The sequence below is a fragment of the Paroedura picta genome, chromosome 8, assembly GCF_049243985.1.
Source record: "Paroedura picta isolate Pp20150507F chromosome 8, Ppicta_v3.0, whole genome shotgun sequence".
NCBI lineage: Eukaryota > Metazoa > Chordata > Lepidosauria > Squamata > Gekkonidae > Paroedura > Paroedura picta.
Window position 1 is genome coordinate 84,958,243 of NC_135376.1, and position 18,089 is coordinate 84,976,331.

At 46.3% G+C, this 18,089-nt stretch overlaps 1 protein-coding gene across 4 annotated transcripts in view; it reads right to left on the reverse strand.

Moving 5' to 3' along the window:
• RHOBTB1 (Rho related BTB domain containing 1) overlaps positions 1-18,089 on the reverse strand; it is an 80,880-nt gene that overhangs the window by 49,334 nt on the left and 13,457 nt on the right. Inside the window, exon 1 of one of the 4 annotated variants that reach the window (XM_077350714.1) lies at positions 9,023-9,315. The exons of the other annotated variants lie outside the window; for them this stretch is intronic. The gene's annotated coding sequence lies outside the window, so the exon portion shown is untranslated. Of the gene's footprint in view, positions 1-9,022; positions 9,316-18,089 lie in introns of those variants that run through there. 4 annotated transcript variants of the gene reach the window in all.

An 18,089-nucleotide genomic window follows, 5' to 3' on the forward strand; every position in this document is an offset into this window, starting at 1 on the left:
GTAGTCTGGGCCCAATGTATTTGAGCAACCATTTAACCCCCTATGCCTTGCGTTCTGTGGGTATGCATAGGTTGCAGATCCTTGGTCCTCATGAGGTGCACCTGACCTCAACCTGGTCCCTGCCTTGTGGAACGAGCTCCCGGAAGAGCTCAGGGCCCTGATGGAACTAACTCAGCTCCACAGGGCCTGTAAGACGGAGCTCTTCTACAAGGCATTTGGTTGAGGCCAAGTTGAGGAAGATCTAGCCCCTCCTCTGCTGCCATACTGTTTTTACATCACCCTGGATACATTGAGCAGATAATTGGCAGCTTGGGAGGGGTGGGTGGGATTGAAGGGTGGCTGGGAGGGGGGTGGGATTGGAGGGTCAGTAGGGAGGGTGGTTTTAATAGAATGTTTTATTGAACCGATGTTGCATTTTAATGAATGCTGTGAGCTAGCTGGCTAGGAGTGGTGGCCTAAAAATCAAATTAAATAAAAAAATAATAAACCTGCCAGGAATTGTTTTGGGCCGCAGATCTTGTGAGTTGGTTTGTGCTATTTGACAATTCATCCCACAGTAACAGCACAGCGTGGCATGCTATTACAACTGCTTCCCCCCTTGAACCATGAAAAAAGGGGAAGTCCCCAAGTCCCTTCTACATGTCCTTTTCAATCCGAGGTGTTACTTGGGATCACGGGAGGTGATGGTACCACTTTACTCTGCTCCGGTTCGGCCTCACTTGGAGTACCATGTTCAGTTTTGGGCACACCAATTGAAGAGGGATGTAGACAAACTGGAGCGTGTCCAGAGGATGGAACAAAGATGGTGAGGGGTTTGGAGACCAAGACATATGAAGAAAGGTTGGGAAAGCTTGGTCTGTTTAGCCTAGAGAGGAGCTGACTGAGAGGGGATCTGATAAACATCTTCAAGTATTTAAAAAGCTGCCATATAGAGTATAGAGCAGAGTTGTTCTCTCTTGCCCCGGAGGGACGGACCAGAACCAATGGGATGAAATTAATTCAAAAGAAATTCCGTCTCAACATCCGGAAGAAGTTCCTGACAGAGCGGTTTCTCAGTGGAACAGGCTTCCTAGGGAAGTGGTGGGTTCTCCATCTTTGGAAATTTTTAAACAGAGGCTGGATAGCCATCTGATGGAGAGGTTGATTCTGTGAAGCTTAAAGGGGGTGGCAGGTTACAGTGGATGAGAGATAGGGTTGTGAGTGTCCTGCATAGTGCAGGGGGTTAGACTAGATGACCCATGAGGTCCCTTCCAACTCTATTCTATGATTCTATGATTTTCTACCACACCTGGCATGCAGGACAGAGCTGGAGATTTCTGCCCGCTTTGTTAGGGAGAGCTGCTAGTTGTCAAAAGGCAAGCACTGGTGTAAGTACCTTAGGTTACCTTAGGATATGGTACAACGGAAGACCCAACCAGGAAGGAAAAACCCTTGGGGGAATTGTACTCATGCAGGAATGAAGGCCTTTACATTTCAGAATACATAGTGTGTGCAAAGGGAAATACGGTCCTATTGAGTTTTTGGATTCTCTACAGCTACACATTCCACCCCCACCACCCAAAGATCTTTCATAATTCACCTTACATGCTGGCTGCTCTTCCTCTTTCTCTCTCACTTTCAGAACATCTGTGACCAGTACTGTAGAAAACTTTTCCCCATATGAATCAACTCAGTTGTCCAACATAAACATTCTTAAAGGGCCCATATCACCACTGAGGTCAGTGACAGCTTGCTGATACAAATATGCTAGCAGATAGAACAAACTGAAGGCAAGAGAGCATAAGGTTGCCAATTGTTTGCTTAGGGTTTGTGCAGATGGTGCCTCTTCAGTGCTGGGCCAATGCTCTGATATGCATGCACCCTCCTCTTGTTCCATTTTAGCCACTTGCTAAGAAAGGTATGCATGCAGAGGTCGTTTTGACAGTATCGGGAAAAGATACCTATTCAAAACTCAAGCCTCTCCTCCAGTTCCTAAGAAAAGCAACCAGAGACTTCTGGGGAAATGGTGACCTGAACAGAAGCATTTCCAAAGCTCCAGGCTTATCTCACTGTAGTTGTATTTAAGCCAGGATAAGGATAATTTATTCCTCTATCCTCACACCTTGCCTATAAGGGGCATACAACAAATAGGTGAATCCATGGGGAGAGATCTGATTTTCTCAGACTCCACTTGACTTCTGATAACTCCAAAGTCAGCACAGGATAGCACAGGATAATAATTAGATTTATTGCCTGCCACAATCAGCAAAGGTGTCTCATGGTGGGTTACATACGATAAGCTCAAAAACTAAAAAGATTAATAACAACCCAGTGGCAAAATCCCCACACCCAAATGGGGAGAACTAAGGAGGTGCTGACAATCCAGGTAGATAAATAAATAAGCTAGTCTGGCCTGGAGGGGCCCCTCTGATCTTCCACACCCCAGCCTCAACCAAAGACCTAGCAGAAGAGCTCCATCTTACAAGCTCTGCGGAACTCTAAGAGCTCTTGCAGGGGCCCTCAGTTCTTCTGGGAGCTCATTCCACCAGGTCAGATCCAGGACCAAAAAAGGCCCTGGCCTGGATCAAGGCCAGGCAAACCTCCCAAGGGGCCAGGCACCACCAACAGGCTAGTACCCACAGAGCACAAGGCTCTGCGGGGGCATAAGGCAATAGGCGGTCCCTCAGATACATGGGTCTCAGACCGCAAATGGCTTTAAAGCTAAGAACCAAGACCTTGAACTTGATCTGGGCTACAACTAGGAACCAATGCAAGTGTCTCAGTGCAGGCAGGATATGGACCCTCCAAGGTGTTCCTGTGAGGACCCTAGCAGCTGCATGTTGCACAAGCTGCAATTTTCGGGTCAAGGACAAGAAAAGGCCTGTGTAGATCGAGTTACAGAAGTCAAATCAGATTGAGAGTGTGGCCAGCCTGAGGGGGTGGGACTGGTAACAAACTACGAGAGTCCTAGCATCAATATGGTTGACACCAGGTCCATGCCATGACCTGGGGGTGACACGTCCACATGGACATGCAGTTCCTCAGAACTGTAAGCCTGAAGAACTGCAATGTACTGCCTCCAGCAGGCTCGACAGGGCATCTGGTGGGGCACTGGGCAGCCGGTACACCAAACAGATGGTCAAGCTCTCGACCGATGCCAACACACTCCACTCCAGAGATCACTGGTGCTGGGAGAGCCTGGCAGGAGAAAGCTAACTCCTGGACAAGGTTAGCTACCCCTCCCCCCCTACCATGGAGCTGAGAATGGTGAAGGACCGAGAACTGAAATAGGGCTAGTTCCTTCAGGGCCACCATTTCACACTCCCACACCCAGGTCTCAGTCATGCTTGGTGGGCTACCTTTGTAATTACCTTCATAATAAGGAAGCGTAATTGCCTGCAAAGGTCAACCAGCCACACATTTTACTTATATATTCCCCCCCCCACATTTTTAATAAATCTGTCATCTTTTGGCTCATTTTTAAAGATCCACTATTGAATTATAATTTACAGAAGACTTAACGGATAATTTTTTCCTCACTGCACACATTTTATTTTCACTGTGGGCCAACAATTAGTAGCTCTTCCCCCTTCCCTTTTGCCTGGTTATTTATTTGTAGGGATCAGCACTTCAGCTCTGGGGTCAGCCCTTCAGCAAGAAATGCATAGCTTGGCAGATTCAACAGACCGCTAATATATTATCTAATAAAGTATTATCTCTGGTAACTTCCATTATATAAAAATGAGAAGACTCTGGATTTTGGACTATTTTTTCCTTGACAGAAACCATAGAGGAATCAACATATTGAAAATCAAATTTAATACACGTTGATCAAACAGGCTGTGTCCTAAAGAGACACATCAATAATAACATACAATTTTATAACAAAAGTTATAACAGTTTTGGAACAAGAAAAAAAAGAAAGCAGAATTTCTATTTTTGGATGCAGAGAAAGCATAGGATAATTTAACATGGTCTTTCCTGCTGAATGTACAGAATATGGATTCCAGCAAGGAATTCTGTACCTGGATGCAAGGTATATACTCAAACCAACAAGCAAAGATTTTAATAAATGAATAACAATTTTGATAAAGAAAGGAACACACCAGGGCCATTCCCTATCGCCTCTCTTATTTATCCAAATAACAATTAAATTTCTGGAGATAAATGTGACTGCACAAAACTGTAATCTTTTCAAATTATCAGATCTGGAAACTGATATAAGCAGACTTATCCAGATGGGAAAAAATAAAAATAAAAATGGATGTATTGCCAAAATTAATGTTTTAATTCCAAATTCTATCTAAACATATAGAAAGAAGAATATTGACAGAGTGGCAAAGGCAGGAAAATAAATGTATTTGGAATGGCAAGAAACCAAGAATACTCCAAGATGAAAAAAAGCATTCAGAGTATGAAATTATATTATCAAGTGGTGGGTTTGGTTCAACACGAATAACAGTAAAACTTAAATCAGATTATTTAGATGGAGGTTTACATATTTATTGAGAAAGAAATAAACTGAAACAATTATAACACAAGAATGGAGTCATATTAATCACAGATGAACTTTTACCACTCAGTTTCAAGACTAAATAATATCATCAACACAGAAGGTGGAACTTTATTTATTTATATTTATATACCGCCCTACCCGGAGGCTCGGGTAAGGCCCTGCCAGAACTTTAAGAGAGATGACTGTTTGAATACCTGATGACAAAACAAAACAAAACATTTACTACAATGGATGGATATATACATTATTTCAGTTAGAAACAGAAGAACAAATGAAAAAAATGTAGGATTAAATGGATGCAGAATTTTAGAGATTAAATACCTATGCACCAATGGTTAATGGGGGAAAATAAGTTTACTGCCAATCAGGCGTTAAGAGAAAATTAGTATCATATGTTTTCCAGATGGTATATTACTTCAAAGGATATTGAGGAAGTAAATAACACCACAAAGGAAAATGCTGGAAATGTCAAGATATCGATCAGGCTTTCTCAAGCAGGGTTTTGTGACTTCACTTCTGCGCATCATGCAGTTCTTCCACCTGTATACTCTTGGTAAAGCTAGTTTTGGAATCACAATAGTGACAACAGATGTCATGCATGCGATCAACTTGGCCCTTCCCCTTTTTGTTCTACACTCCAAGCTTCCATCTTGATGACTCAACAATTTGTGTACTGGGGGATTCCTGGTAATTCTTAAGGTTTCCTTCCTTTTGAATAATAAATTATGAATACTTCTTTTATTTCAGGATTATTCAAATTTTTGCAAGGTACCATCAAATTGTGCCAGGATAAGTGTTAGGGACAACTTGCTGTATACTTATCACTTTCCTTGATATTCTCTGTATTGATTCTATCATTTTAGCCAATTATGTCTTTGAAATCTGTTTACTCTAATTTTTATTCCGACAGAAATTTCTGATCTGTATACTCAAATGGTGCTTTCTATGTGATGTGCAGGGAAGGGTAGAAATTTTGAAAGCTGGGTTTCTCAAATTTACAATGGTCACTTAATATCAATGGACAGTTGGAGTGACCTCCAACTGGCTACGAATCCCTGGCCCTAAGGAAGCACGTCGGACCTCAACAAGGGCCAGGGCCTTTTCAGTCCTGGCCCCAACCTGGTGGAATGAGCTCTCCAAAAAGATCAGGGCCCTGCCAGAACTTCCACAGTTCCACAGGGCCTGCAAAAAGGAGCTCTTCCACCAGGCATTTGGTGGGGCCAACTGACCCATAACATCTATAGGTTCCCTCCCCCAGACTGAGAGATCGGACCTGCTGAGGAAGTGTCAAAGTTATTGTTGAAGTGTTGTTCTAATCGTTCTAGTTGGTGCATTGTTGTTATTGTTATACTGTTATATTGATTTTGATAGTGTTCTATGTAAATGTTCCAAAATGTTTTATGTAAAACGCCCAGAGCGTTGGGAAGGGCGGTATAAAAATCTAAATAAATAAGCAATAAATAAATAATAGGACAGAACAGTTAATTATTGCAGGGGGGAAAGCATTAACTTTAGGAAGATGTGCCAAACAGGTTGTTGCCGGCCTGTACTTTCATGCGATAAATGAGCACAACGCAAGCATATCTGTACACAAATTTAAGCCCTAATCATAGAGACATGAGCCAAATTATTGCAATAGCGGCCTCGTAACATCTTTGAAGGTGAGGAAAACTATTCACCTTGAGCTGATCTAGGTTTCTAATTCCCCTTTGTGTTATTTATGGATATTTTCCATAACCTGAAAACACATATTCAAATAATTTCCAAGTATTGGGGGGCCGGGGAAGAGAGACTCAGGCAAGGACAGCAAGAAATCAAATAAATAAATAAATAAATAAACAAACAAACATTAATTTCAGGTTCCATGAGTCCTCGTTATCTTAAAGTATTAGATGTGCACAGGCCCCCCAAGCCAACTTTATACTAAGAATGTATATAAGACAACACTGGATAGGAAGTACAATTTATATGGAGTATTACAGTACTTTGGCTCAAAAAAATGCAACACGTAATCTGAGTTATTACAACAAACTGGGTTTTTTCCTCCCCTTATTATTATTATTAGATTTATTTCCCTCCTGTCCCTTTAGGCTCGAGGCGGGTCACAATAGGCTCAATCCTATTAAAATCCCAATTAAAAACATTTAATAAATACCAACATAGCGGCAGAAAAGAAAATAATCCCATTTTTCACAGTCAGAGTAGTTCAGCAGTGGAATAGGCTGCCTAAGGAGGTGGTGAGCTCCCCCTCACTGGCAGTCCTCAAGCAAAGGTTGGATACACACTTTTCTTGGATGTTTTAGGATGCTTAGGGCTAATCCTGCGTTGAGCAGGGGGTTGGACTAGATGGCCTGTATGGCCCCTTCCAACTCTATGATTCTATGATTCATTTCGCGTAAGGCCCTGCGGGGGGGCATAAGGCGGCAGGCGGTCCCTCAGGTATGTGGGTCCCAACATGCGTATGGCCTTAAAGGTTAAAACCAATACCTTGAACCGGATCCAGGCAGCAATTGGCAACTGTCTCAACACAGGCTGGATGTGGGCGCTCCAAGATGTACCAGTGAGGACCCTAGCAGCTGCATTTTGCACTAGCTGAAGTTTCCGGGTCAGGGACAAGGATAGGCCTGCATAGAGCAAGTTACAGAAATCTATTCTGGAGGTGACTGTCGCATGGATCACTGTGGCCAAGTGGTCAGGGGACAGGTAGGGTGCTAGTAGCCAAGCCTGGCAAAGGAGGAAAAATGCCTGGCCCGCTACTCTCTTGACCTGAGCCTCCATAGTCAGGGAGGCGTCAATGGTCACACCCAAGTTCCTAGCTTGGGGCACAATGGTTGTGCCCCTGCTAGGGAGGGTAGACGCACTGCCCACTCTTGCCCCCTGCCTCCCAGCCACAGGACCTCCGTCTTGGAGGGGTTGAATTTCAGGCGAGACTGCTCGAACCATTCAGACACCACTTCCAAACATCTGGCAAATGGTTCCGGGGGGGGGGGAGTCCGGGTGGCCGTCCATTAGGAGACAGAGCTGGCAAGACTGCACCTTTAAAAGGCGGTGTGGTGTAGCAAGTGAAGTGTCAGACCTAGGATTTGAGAGATCCAGCTTCAAACTCCCTACTCCACCACCGACACTTGCTGGGTGACCTTGGCCAGCCCCCTCTCTGAGCCCAAGCTACTTCACAGGGTCCTTGTTGGGAAGAGAAAAAGGTGGAGGGAAGAAAGAACTGCTAGCTGGTTCAGCCCCACTGGGAAGAAAAGTGGAGATGGAAAGTAAAATCTAAGCAAAACTTCTTTCCTTAAAGTGGGGCAAAGGGTAAGGGAGTAAAGATGGCTTGGAGGATAAAGCCCTGCATATCTTATTGACTTTGCAGGGATTAATTAAGCAGAACATCGTAATGGCTTTTGGCCAGGGACCAAGCCCCCACAGGACGGGGTGAATGAACCAGAGCCACTACTTCAATGCTCCTTTGCTTTAAAACAGAGATAGCTGCAGCACTACCGAGCATTTCTCCCACCCCATGGCTTTGCTAGGCGCTACATGTTTGGCTCTGGTTCAGCAGAACGTCCAGGAACAGAAAACAAAACGCTCGGCTGAGCTACTGTCAGTCACCGTGCGGATTCTGGCACCGGCTCCTGGCTCTCAGCGCGACCATATGCAGCACTTCACAAATCTGCGCGAACAGATGTGCCGAGGCAGCTTTTCGGCCGCATGGCTGGCGTGACGGCCAGCGGCGGCCAAGTCGGTCAGAAGGGCTTGATCGAGCCGCCCACGCCTTGCCCGTTGGGTTTCCCGCAGGAGTGCCGCCTGTCCGGCACCGCAAGCCAGAAAGGGGAAAGAAGTCCAAAAAGGCACGACTAAAAACGCTTTGCTAGGTCATAAAGACTTGGGGCACAAGTGGGCCGAAGTCCAGGACTTTTAAGAGCCATCACCCCCCCCCCAATGAAATTAATGGCATTTCTGGCTGGAGGTGTGGCTGGATCCGCGCCAGTCCGGCCTCTCCCATTCCCGCAAGAGCACCTGTCAAGAACGCAGCTGGGACAGACGGCAGGATGCGCGTGCATGCATGAAAAGCACGTGGAAGGATCTCCTCTCCCCTCGACCCTGAACTTTGGCGGCTACGGCCTCGGCGCGGTCCTTCCCCTCGCCCCTCCCTCCCCTGCGTGGCTCCGAGCCCCCGCATGGCAGCCCCTTGCAGTTGTCACAGCAACCCACAACAGACGCCCCGGCGGCCACGAAAGGCAGCGGCGCCGCACGCGGTCGGCCCGGGGACAAAGGGACCCGCAGCTCTCTCCGCAACCGCTTCACGCGCCCCCCCCCCACCTCTAACCTCCAACCTATCCCCTTTCCCTTCCCTCCTGCGAGGCAGGCATGTGCCCGGGAGGCAGCATCGCGGCCACTCTGCAAAGGGGGCGTGGAGCGGGCAACGGCGCCCGCTGCGCTAACTTTCTCCCGCCGGAGATTTGGGGAGAGGCCGCCGGGCTCACGTGCCGAGTGGCAGCCACGAAGGGGGGAGGCAGGGACGGAGCGCCTTACCCGGGAGGGACGGCCGGGCGGACGCCTGCAAACGCCAACGCCGCTCCTTACGCAGGGCGCAGCCCAACTTTGCACAAAGGCGGCATGGCGCGGCCGCTGCCCTCCTTCGCCCCGCTCCCTTGCAGCTGCAGCGGGCGATGCGCTCGGCGGCCAGCCCACTCCTCCGCCTCCTCCGGCCGGGGACTCTGGGCGAGCCGGCCGCGCGATGCCAAGCCCCCAAGCCGCCGGACGCGCCGCTCTCGCCTGGTGACGTCGCTGGCCCCCGCTTCCATTTATACGCGGCCGATTGGGTTTCATTCATGAAAACGGGGGAGGCTGCGCGTCAGGGGCCGGGGGCGGCGCCGAAGACGCCACGCACGGACACAGACACGGCCCGCGCCTGCCAGGGCTCTTGGCCGGCCGCCCTTTGCGAAAGAGCCCGAAGGATTCTTCGAAGCTCTCCAGCGCCGCGCGGAGCCTCCTTCGTCTCGCGCGTGGATAATAGAAGCCGCTTCCCATGCGGGACGGACCCGGGCGGAGTAGCGCCAGAGATGGAGCGGGACCTCTGAAGCCCAGGAGCTGGAGGCAACAGGAGTGGAAGTCCTCGGCCTCGCTGTTGTTGGCCCTCCCAAGGAACTGGTTGGCCAATGAGAGACAGGATGCTGGGCTACATGGACCACTGGTCAGATCCAGAAGGTCTGATCAGTGGCCACTTCTGTTCTTATCTGCATCATTAATGAGGCACCTGCCTGGTGGAATGGAAGTTGCTTCCATTTCTCTTAGTGCTGGTTCTACTCTATTTTGTCCACCCCTGCAATGGTTTGCCCAGAAGCCCCCCCCCCCCCACATCAGTGTGCTCCATGGCTTTAGCAAGGAGACCTACACAGAAGTGTCCCACACACCGATCATGCTCCCAGGCACATGAAAGCTTCAAACCAGTATTAGGCTTTGTTGGCCTTAAAGGTACCACGGGACCCAAACTGTTCTACTACTACCCATGAGTTAGTCCAGTTGAACTTGATGGGATTTACTTCTGCATACCATTGTACCGCCACTCAAAAAAAATAATTAGAATATAACGCACCCAGGGAAACTGTCTGCTTGATTAAAGGGAGAGAGATCTATTAACCTTTCTGATCATATTCTATTAGAAACCATCCACCCTGCAAATTGTAAAACAATGCAAACATCGCTGGTATAAATAGCAATTTTGAAACACTGCCTTCCTGTGATTTATAAGCTTGCAATATCCTGCTTTCTGTTCCACTTTGCACATAATGAGTTTTCACACATTTATGTACACCACACTTATGCAGACTGGATAGGACAGGAGACCATTCCACGCATACCGGATAATGCAATTTCAATATGCTTTTGCAGCTGGGGCTGATTCTGCACTTTGTTTTGGATTCTGCTGAATTTAAGTCGATTTTAACTTGGGTCTTCTTCTATCCCCCCCCCCCCGAATTGAAACAAAGTATTCTGCACTTGATTGGGGGAGCTCTGAGTGGGGAGGGGTGCCAAGCACAGCAGGAGTCTCTTGCTTTTCTTGAAGGGTGCAGGTGGGGGGGGAAGAGGATTGGAGACAGCAGAGGAGGGGGAAATAAATCTAAGTGGCAAATCTAAGAGAGAAGTGTGGGCTTCTGGAGCACAGTCACTTTAAAAAAGGGGAACCAGGAAGTCTTTGAACTGATGCCCTGGCCAATCAGGAAAAACTGCTTTGCTACATCTGGGTTGCAAGTATGGAGCAGGAAGTTAAATCTACATTTATACTGGGGGCTTTAAAAGCCGGGTCTTAAAATACAGCAATTTATATCCGCTCCTGGATATCGTGGGGGAAAGGTAGGGTCATCACAGATCAACCATGCATGTTGCAGAGAGAAAGTTTAAAGCACACAAAATCAAAATGTTCTGACTAACGATTCAACTTCCTTGACCTTTTCCTTTATTTTAATTGCTTTACTGGATTATGTTATTTATTTTGAGCATATTTTACACTGCAAACTGCTGCTTCTACAGATTCACAAACAATGAAAGCAATAGTAGAAAATCCCCATCTGACTTCTGTTCTTTAAATCCTAACCATGCCAGTACTTAGAGCTATATATTCTGCCTAGACAGTTCAAAGCCCTTTCATTAATACAAACCCACAACACAGTGTTAACACAGTGTTCAATTGGGTACTATATACTTGAAAGATACTTGAAAGGGAACACCCTGGTAAATTTCCCCACAAAGAAAGAACTTGAGCATTTTCTCAATGGTGTGGTGCATTAACAAAGTACATATAAAGTCTACCCATCTCACTGTGGCAAGAGATGTTCATGTTCCCACTGGTAATATTAAAGTTACCCCCATTCCTACATGGATCCCAATTATTCAGTTGCCAGTCCCACTTGGGAGCTGATTAAAAAGCTGACAAATGAGCTACAAAGAGCAGACTCAAACTTACTAGGAACTCTGCTACTTCTCCTTCTGCAAAACCGCTGACTCAAGTTTAACTTCACCTTGTTTACTATTTTGCATTGGCCTTCTAGAGGCTTCCCTTAAAGCAGCAGTTAAACACTTCTGTGCGCCCAGGTGCAAAAACAGCTTTAACTCAGTTCAGCTAAGAGTGCAGCCTGGGTGAAATGTGCAAAGCATTACTGTCTGGTGTAACAAAGGCACACACATTACCAGGCTGGGACAGTGAGGTAAAAGGGCCTGCTGAGCACTATGGCAATTCCTTTGTGTGTGAACAGTAGTGATGTAAGGCGTCATCAAGTCATAGGCAACTTACAGCAACCCAGTAGGGTTTTCAAAGCGAGAGGCATTCAAAGGGGGTTTGCCATAGGCTGCTTCTGTGTAGCCACCCTGGCCTCCCCTTGCTGGTCCAATACTACCCAGGGCCAACCCTGCTTAGCTTCCAAGATCTGAAAAGGATCAGACTGGCCTGGGCACTTCATGAGCAATGTGCCCAAACGGGAACAGAGAGTGCCCTGACATTCTAACTCAGCCTTTCTCAACTTCTCTTACCATTAAGAGGCCCCTGAAACATTCTTCAGGCTTCAAGAATCCCCAGAAGTGGCACAATCATACAGAATATGTTTGGGGAGCATAGCTGTGGACACCCACACCCAGAGCTGCTTCTCTTCCCATCCCCTCCAGGCCCATCATTGGCCAACTGGGGGTTGACATGACCATGTACGTTCAGATCACCCAATAAATGTTTAACAAATGTTTTAAATATATATATATAAAATAACTCCCACCCGTTCAGGGCCATTAAGAAACCACAGGGTTTCACAAAATGCTGGTTGACAAACCCTGTTCTAACTGAAATGCACTGTACTTTCTAAGGACCAAACACTCAGGAAGTAAGCATAGGGTTGTGCGCTTTGGCCATTCCAGTCTGAATGGCGCTGGCTGCTTCAGGCTGGAATGGCTGCTTCAGCCGCCAAAGCACACAACCCTAGATGTTCAGCTTCAAGCCACCTGCTTTTATATGATCGGCTCAAGTAACTATTCAGACTCAGTGCTGAAGAAACGCCAAAACACCACCTCACAGAGGACTGGCAAATGAGACAGTGAAGGCCCTAAGAGGATTAAAGGAGGAGCCAGTTTATGGTGTTTACCCTGCTTGAAATATTTTCAAGATTATAGACAATATATACAATACATCAATGTTTGTTACTCATTCATGAGCTTCGTAGCTCTGGAAAGATAGGGGACTACTGTCTTGAGTGTCCAATTTCCTCTTCTGTGCTCTAGGACAGTGGTCCCCAACCTTCTTATCACCGGGGACCGGTCAACACTTGACAATTTTACTGAGACCCGGGGGAGGGGGGGGGGAACATCGCTGCCGCCGCCTGAGCCCCTGCTCCACTTGCTTTCCGGCTGGCCCCCCTGACTTCCTGCCGCCTGCTGGGGGGCGCTGCCAGCAGCAGCTGCGCAGTGCCATGCTGAGGGGGAGCCCCAGCCATGGCAGCCACCGGAGAGCACCAAAGGTGAGCTGGTGGCAGAGTGGCCGGGCAGCCCCTGAGGCAGCAACTGGGGAGGAGGACGAGGAGGAGCCGCGTACCGGTACCAACTGATCCATGGACCGGTCCCGGTCCCCGGATCGGGGGTTGGGGACCACTGCTCTAGGAGGACAATTCTGTGAACAGTTATCTGGAAATCAAAGCCAGTGAGCAAAGCTGGGAAGTTTCGACAGTGATGTTTTGTTCTGCCTTGGCTCCCTTATTGCAGCGGTGTTCTTGGGGGCATCCATACGGTGCCAACCTCTGTTTGTCCCACTTCTGTGTTTTCCCTCCCAATTTGCTGCAAACTTTCCAAAGCCTGGGTTAATACTATCTCTTTGGAAAGATCATTTTCAACATGCCTTCAGGTATGGGGGGGGGGGGAGATGAGAAGTGCATTTTTTTCAGTTTCAGATCCAATCCACTCCTCTCCTGATGCTATTTTCTTTGCCGCCCGCATCTGCCATTCAACCACTTCAAACAACCCAGAGGGCTTTTGAAGGCCTGGGGGGAAAGGAATTGCTACATTGCTGCAGCATTTTAACGTTATAACGATCGATTGTCCAAGTTTCATTTTTAAAAAAAGAAAAAGTACTTCTATAGCCATTTCATTGTGGAGTTATAAACAGAAATGTACATTTCTCTTTGTAACTCTGCAACAAAAAAGCTAAGAGTCACATACCTTAAAATGAATGCTCCAACTATGGCGCTAGATGATTATAACATTACAGCAATCTATTAACTCCCGGCTTTGTTTCTTTTGAAAAAGCCCTCCAATAGAGGAAAGAGGGCTGAGAGGTGATAAGTATGGGGCAACTGGTATATGGACACTCCATTGCAGCAATGAGGGTCATCTTCATGTGAAAAAACCCTGAAGCTCAGTTTCAAATAAACTTGCATGATATTGTTCCATTAGACTCATGGACTAGGCAGCTGTGCATTTGCCATAGATTTCTATAATTTATAGCTGCAAGTATATATTTATAAGGATGTAGGAACCACACCCTGCCAAATTTTAGATACCAGGGAAAGATGATGACATTTCCTGTGGTTAGGGCTAGCCTTCAGTGCCCTGCCTAGCTCCTTGCTGCCTTCCAATGACTAACATAGCAATACATGTGCAGTTTTAACACTTGCAGAACTGCACACATTTCTTTGCAGCAACTGCTAATCTCAGCAGGGTCTCTTCTGTCTAAGTCAGCTTTTTTTTACTATTCAAATCCCCTAAATCATTTATCAGGCTTCAAGAAACCCCAGAAGGAGTGTGATTGTGCAGAATATGGTTGAGAAGCATAGCTGTGCACACGTCCACCCACAGCCCCTCCTCCCCCCCTCCAGGACATCCATTGGTCATTTTGGGAGGGGGGGAGTTATGTCAACATGACCATATATGGTCATATCACCCAATAAATGCTTAAAGGTAAAGGTAAAGGCATCCCCTGCGCAAGCACCGGGTCATGCCTGACCCTTTTCATGGCAGACTCAATACAGGGTGGTTTGCCAGTGCCTTCCCCAGCCATTAACGTTTACCCCCCAGCAAGCTGGGTACTTATTTTACCGACCTCGGAAGGATGGAAGTTTTGTCCTACCCTCACACCTGCGTTCCCCTCTCCATTTCTTGCTCTGAGTAATTTTTTAAAAAATTAAAAAAATTTTTAAACATGGTCCATGTTGCAGTGTGACTGCAAACTTACATTGTCAAAAATGAAATAAAATATTTATGGTGTCCACAGTCTTTTTGGGATCAGGTAGGCTTTGGGATCAAGTACACAACCCCAGCTTGGTGTAGTGGTTAGGAGCACGGACTTCTAATCTGGTGAGCTGCATTTTATTCTGCGCTCCCCCACATGCAGCCAGCTGGGTGACCTTGGACTAGCCGCTTTGAGACTCCTTTAGGTACAGAAAAGTGGCATATAGAGCTCTTCTTCTTCTTCTTCTTTTCTGTAGGTAGGGAATGAAAAGGGGCAGGTGTCTGAGCACCTAGTTTTACAGCCAACCTTTTACACAATATGTCTTATGTTCAGTTATCATGTTCAAGGTCCCAGAAATCCACACAGAAATACTGCAAAAGAATATGAATTCAAAAAAAGGGGGGTAATGCTGTGTCGTTCTGGCATTTCTCCATAGCAACAGTGCAGTGTTGATTTCTATTAAAAATGCATCTGTGTTGTGGCATTACCTTTTTAAATGTGCCTTTAAAAAATTATTAATTTTGGTGCTGGGGGAGGGAGAAAATTTCAGTCCATGAGAGAACTGCTGTGATTGGTGGCTTGCTGTCATTGACAAGCCAAGGAGTGGAGGGAGAAATTAATCTTGTTTTCCCTTGCACAGCCTGGTCAGGAGGCAAAAAGCCATAATGGGGCAGAGGGAAAAGGCAGGAGGGGTCTCCCCAAGAGGAGGGCTGCAAACACAAGATTTAGGGCCTTTTTGCACGGGGATCTTTGTTGCAAATTGGTTACTGAATGAAAAATCGCCATTTAAAATAGTGGAATTCGTCGTTATGCATACCTGCCTTTGTAGTGGAATCAGTTGCGTTTTTTAGCATTTCCCACAGGCTTCCGGTCTCGGCAGAAATCGCTAGAAAGGAAGCGCTATTGCCAAGCTCGTCCCGCCCCTGGCCGTCAAGCAGCCAATGGGCAGCCGTTAGCATGCTCCCAAACAGCCCCTTTCCCTTTAAGGAAGGTTTTTAAAAAAAAAAAAAAAACAGACCAATTGTAACGAATCTGGGTAGATTCGTTGCAAGGGAGAGACCCATCCAGCTGCCTGGGGTGTTTGAGCTGTCGTTTGATCGTTAACACGCTGCCTCAGAGTGAAAAAAAAAAAATCCCCCCCCTCTCACGGGCCCGATTTTTGGCTGAATGGAATGTGTGAAATGTGTGTGCTTAGTGACTAAAGGGGAGGGACTGAAGCCGGGAAGCCTCTGTTTGAGCTGTCATTTGATCGTGGCCACGCTGCTTCCGAGTGGGGAAAAAAAATCCCCCCTCCCCCCCCCCCTCACGGGCACGATTTTCAGCCGAAACAGTGTGAAAAATAAAGGGAAAATACATCAGCAAACGGGCTTCTGCGGGCTTCTTGTGCTTAGTGACTGTAAACAGCTCTGAGGAGGGACTGCAGCCTGGGAAGCCTCACTGGCTAAACGGAGGCTCGCCGGTGCATTGATCTCCACTCGCTCGGGGAAAAAAAAATGGCGATCGCTTCGCCGGAAGTTTGGAGGACAGGCTCAGGAGGAGGGACTTTGAAGAAACCGCAACAATGTTAACGCACAGGTCTTTATCGCTATTGTTGCAGATTGGGTGCAGGAGTGTATCGCTTTCCGGAGGGTGAATCCACTTTTTGGGATTCCCCTGAAAGCGCTACAACGAAGCGCTTTTTGCGGGTCGGTTTCAGGAGTGTTGCAGATTGTCTACGACGTCGTGGGTTATTCCAAATTAGTAGCGTTTTCAATTAGCAACCATTGTGCTATTTTGAAGCCGTGCGAAATGGCCCTTACCATCCCTGTTTGCAAGCAAGAAGCCACTAGCATTTTATCCCTCCATGCGGAAATGGTCCCTGTATTTGTAGAAGTGGTCAGGAGGGCTGCCATCCTTTTTAATGCAAAAGTAAGCTATTCCGAAGAGCTTTTGATGCAGTTTAAAAGTACTGGCAAAGCTAACAGTTTTCCAGCTTTTAAATATGGTGTTTTAAATATGGTATGTTCTACTAGCATTCTTTTTCACTGTGTCTAATTTTACTATTACATTGTTACTGGCCTACCACCTAAGTCAATGTATATGCTTTTTTTAAATTAGATATTATGCATATTTGCTCACTTGCTTGGGTGCTGAATTTTATGATGTTGTTGGATAATCTATAGTCCTGCTTGGAAGAAGGTCCAAAATCCTGCTAGAACTATCCAACAGCCCTAAGGGACAACAATGCCAACTCTGTACTCCTGGCTTCCTTGCTGGTTACAGGATACTGGTAGCTGGCAAGCCTTTACACTTATTAATGGAGTTCGGAGAAAAGGAGAGGGAGTCACATGTTGTGTCTGTTATCTTGTTCTCCTCAGTATACCAAACCAGCCGTGCTGGATTAAATAGTAAAATCAAGGACAGCTTAATCTGTCCACTGCTAATCTTTGAGATACAGCCTTGTCAAATACAATTTACCCTGAGAGCAACACAACAACTACAGGCACACTAGAGTAAAAGGCTTAAATGGCGTTTTGTGTGCTTCACAAAAGGCCATTTGAGTTTCGCTCAGTTCAGCATGTGTGCCCACTTGGTGAGCTTCAGATCCCCCGCTATTTAAATCTAAGAAAGCCCACTGAGAAATGTATGTAGTTCTCGTTGACACCAAGTGAAACAGCGGGAGTCTACTTAAGCAATAGTAATCCAATAGTAATCCTGGTCCACTTTTTACAGTTCTGTGTGCCTTTAGATCTCTGCTTGTTTTCATAGCTAAAATATGGGAGAGGGGAATGATTCACAATGCAAATGTTAAGCAGACATTCACCTTTCTAAATTCATTGAGTTTAAAAGAGCATAACTCTGTTCAGGATTGACACTATTGGTCTTTGAACCACTCCTTAAAAAGTTGCCAGAACATCATGATATAGATTGAGCAAAGAGGCTCCTAAGTGATGAGTCCCCCCAGGTGACAACTCAGCTGGCTAAGTTTTGTGCGGCCGCCATAAAAATCCGATGCTCTAAAGTAGCATAATTTTAAGTTCTATTTTACAATCTGTTTTAAATTGTATTATATTAAATGACCATATTCTTTTGGTCTTTTATGTATTAACTTCATATAACTTGATCTGAACGACTGTAATAAAGTTTGAACTTGAACTGGTCTTTGTAAGAAAACACTGAATGCACACTGTGACGCTGTGGCTGAACACGATGTGAGCAGTCTGCATCCCTTTCCTTTGTTGCTGCAAATCGAAGCTCATCATAGACATGTTGGTGATATATGCACACTTATTGCATTTGGGTAACTAGTTCTATGTAAACTTCCTTGAGCCGAAAGGGGAAGACAGTATATAAATAGAAGAAATAAATTTTAAAAAATAGTTCTGCATCCAAGATATGTGTTGTCTTGCTCTAGTATGG